This window comes from Nicotiana attenuata, unplaced genomic scaffold (assembly GCF_001879085.1).
Source record: "Nicotiana attenuata strain UT unplaced genomic scaffold, NIATTr2, whole genome shotgun sequence".
Lineage (NCBI taxonomy): Eukaryota > Viridiplantae > Streptophyta > Magnoliopsida > Solanales > Solanaceae > Nicotiana > Nicotiana attenuata.
This window is the reverse complement of record NW_017670276.1, coordinates 1,236,169-1,239,923: the sequence shown is the minus strand read 5'-3', so window position 1 is coordinate 1,239,923 and position 3,755 is coordinate 1,236,169.

The following is a 3,755-nucleotide window of genomic DNA, read 5'->3' as shown; positions in this document are numbered from 1 at the left end:
CATGGAAGTCAACCACGTTAACAATACTCACACGTGCATGCCTTCACGCCCACTCACTTGGCATGTGTGTCACCTCAATACCAATCATATAACACATAATTCGGGGTTTCGAACCCTGAGAACCAAGTTTGAAGGTGTTACTCACCTCAATCCGGGAAAAATTCTACTTCAAAATGCCTTTGCCTCTCAAATCGGTCTCCAAACGTCCCGAATCTAGCCACAAGCAGCACAATACAATTTAAATAGGCTAAAGGGATCAATTCCAAAAGAAAAACACTAGATTATAGCCAAAAATCAAAAATTGGCTCAAACACCCCACCCCCACCCCCACCCCACCCCCCGGGCCTTCGTCTCGAATTCCGACAAAATTCACAAAACTCGAAATTCACTCACCAGTCTAATATAACGACCCGACCAGTCATTCTGAGCAATTGCACTTTGCTCGGTAGTTTTAGGGCGTGAGAAGCTCCCATGATGTATTATGACTTATGTGTATCATCGGTTTTGGTTTTCAGGTTATTCGGAATTGATTTAGAAGAATGATTATCAGCTAGAAGCTTTAAATTTGAAAGAATTGACCAAGTTTGACTTTTTATTTTTTGACCTCGGATTGGATTTTTGATGGTTCTGTTAGCTCCGTTGGGTGACTTTAGACTTAGGAGCGCATCGGATTGAGATTTGGAGGTCCGTAGTAGAATTTGGGTTGAAATGGCGAAAGTTAGAATTTTGGAAAGTTTGACTGGGAGTGGACTTTTACATATCGGGGTCGGATTCTGATTTTGCAAGTTGGAACAGGTCCTTAATGTTAAATGTGAGTTGTGTGCAAAATTTGAGGTCAATCGGACGTGATTTGATAGGTTTCGGCATCGGTTGTGGAAGTTTGAAGTTTCAAGTTCATTGATTTCGAATTGACGTGTGATTTGTATCGTAATTACAGAGCCATAACAAAAAGAATTGTCTAATTTCTACATCGTATAAGGGAGCTATGCTCATTTTAGTGTTGGAAAAGAGAGCCGGTGCTAGTGTTTTTGCATATGCGAAGTTCGGTCCGTATCTGCAGCCTCGCGGGTGCGAGAAATGGTCTGTAAAAGCATAAATGACAGCCAGAAATGTCCAGGTGCGGAGTTTTTATTGCAAAAGCGAAAATCCCTGTGTATAAAAAGATCAGATTGCGTTCTTTTAGTATTTTGAGCATATCTTGAGTTCTGGAGCTCCGATTGAGGTGATTTTCGCAACGTTCTTCTCGTATTTTCATGGGGGTTGGCATCTAACTACCATTTTTGTATTTTAATATTATCATAGAAGTTCATCTTTGAATTAATCCATATTTTGATCGGAGAACTGGAGATATCTGTCAAAAACTTTTCCAAAGTGAGTAATTGAGTTTTGAACATCGATTTGGAGTCAGAATTGGATGAAATTTGTATGATTGGACTCATAATTGAATAGGTTGTCGGATTTTGTGAGTTTTTTCGGATTCCGATGTGCGGGCCCAGGTTGGGCTTTTTGACCGATTTTGGGCTTTCGACTAAAGATTCAACCTTTTCCGATTGGGATTGGTTCCTTTAGCATTATTTGATGTATTTGAGTCATTTTTGGTTAGTTTTGAGTCCGTTCGGAGGTTGGAACGCGCAAGATGGCATCTTTGGAGCATCGCTTGGCTTGCTCGATATTGGAATTAGCTTGTTCGAGGTAAGTAACTCTTCTAAACTTAGTGCTGAGGGTATGAAACCCTGAATTATGTGCTATGTGATCGGTGTTGAGGTGAGGGACGAGCTAGGTGATGGGCGCGTGGGCGTGCACCGTGTGAATTGTGACCTGTTACTTTTGTGGTACTGTATAGTTACCTAACCTTGCCTGTAATCATGAAATTTTCGCAGTGGTTATACTCTTTTTACGATAGCGCTTGAGCTGTAGGAGACCCTCTAGAGCTGTACATAGCCCTACTGTCACGACCCAAAATCCACTAAGGGTGTGATGGTGCCGGACATCGCTGTCAGGCAAGCGAACCATAAACACTCAATTAAATTCTCATTGAATAATTGTGAAGACTACGATTTTTTTCTTTCAACGTGGCTAGTAAAAGATAATCCTTACAAATAAACAAAGAATATTTAGAAGTTTATTATAGAATCCCCATAATCATCCCAGAACCCGGTGTCATAAGTGCATGAGCAATTTCTAAGGAAACAAATAAAGTACAATAACTGTCCGGAACACAAATTGGACAGAAAGTAAATACAATGCTGAGAGAGACTATACTAGCTGCGGGTCGCCTCGAGAAATATAGCTCGCCTAGTCTCCGTATCATCCATGCTGCTACGCCCAGTAGGCCAATAGAAATACCTGTACCTGTGCAACAAAAAGCACAGCAAGTGTAGCATGAGTACGAAAACAAGACTATCCATACTCACTGCCTTCCTACACAAGGCATCGGCCACCATGTTGGCCTTTCCCGGGTGATACAGAATAGTGATATCATAGTCCTTTAGCAGCTCCAACCATCTACGCTGCCTCAAATTGAGATACTTTTTTTTGAAAGAGTGTTGGAGGCTACAATACCTCACAAGACACACCATAGAGATAGTGCCTCCAAATCTTCAATGCATGAACAATGGCAACCAACTCCAAATGATGAACAGAGTAGTTCTTCTCATGTGGCTTCAAATAACGCGAAGCACAAGCAATCACTCTACCCTCCTGCATCAAAACTCACCCAATACTAATCCGAGAAGCATCACAATATACTGTATAAGAACCAAAAGCTGATGGTAGAACTAGAACTTGAGATGTGGTCAAGGCAGTCTTGAGCTTCTGAAAGCTCTCCTCACACTCATCCGACCAACTGAAAGGAGCACTCTTTTGGGTAAATTTGGTCAAGGAATATATGAGAAACCATGCACGAAGCGACGGTAATAACCAACCAAACTCACAAAGCTCTGAATCTCTATAGCCGAGGACGGTCTGGGCCAACTCTGAACCGCCTCTATCTTCTCCGGATCCACCTGAATACCCTCATTGGACACCACGTGCCCCAAGAACTCCACTCAACTGAGCCAAAACTCATGCTAGGAGAACTTGGCATAAAGTTTCTCCTCCCTCGACCGCTGCAACATAACCCTCAAGTGTTGGGCATGCTCCTCCTAGCTTTGAGAGTACACCAGGATATCATCAATGAACACAATAACAAACGAGTCAAGATAAGGCCGCAACCCTTCGCAACCATCCATTGGGCCTTCAAATATGAAATTACTCTACCGGAAATATAGTCTAAATAACCTCACCACTTAATCTGTGGCAACCCTAGCATCGCCAATGTCACTGTCTTAGCGTAACAAACCAAAATAGCATGACATGGAGGCAACCAATCCATACCCAATATCACGTCAAAATAAACCATACGAAGCAGCAAGAGATCAACTCTAGTCTCCAATCCCCCAATAGTCACTACACACGGTCCGCAATAATGAGCAAAATACGATGATACATATGAATAGGTGGAACCAAGTTCAAATAATACAGAAGCATCTCAATGACATACGGAGGCAATACCTGTGATCACTTTGTGTGAAGCAATAGCATCTGGTCTAGTAGGGAGTGCATAGAAATGGGCCTGACCGCCACCAAATCGGCCTCCCCCTAGCTGACTGCGCTCCATCACGAGCTGGCTAGGCTGTGGTGAAGCAACTGGTGATGAAGTCGAAGGCTGACTCCTTTGCTGAGATGAACCTCCCGAAAGGCGAGGACAATGCCTC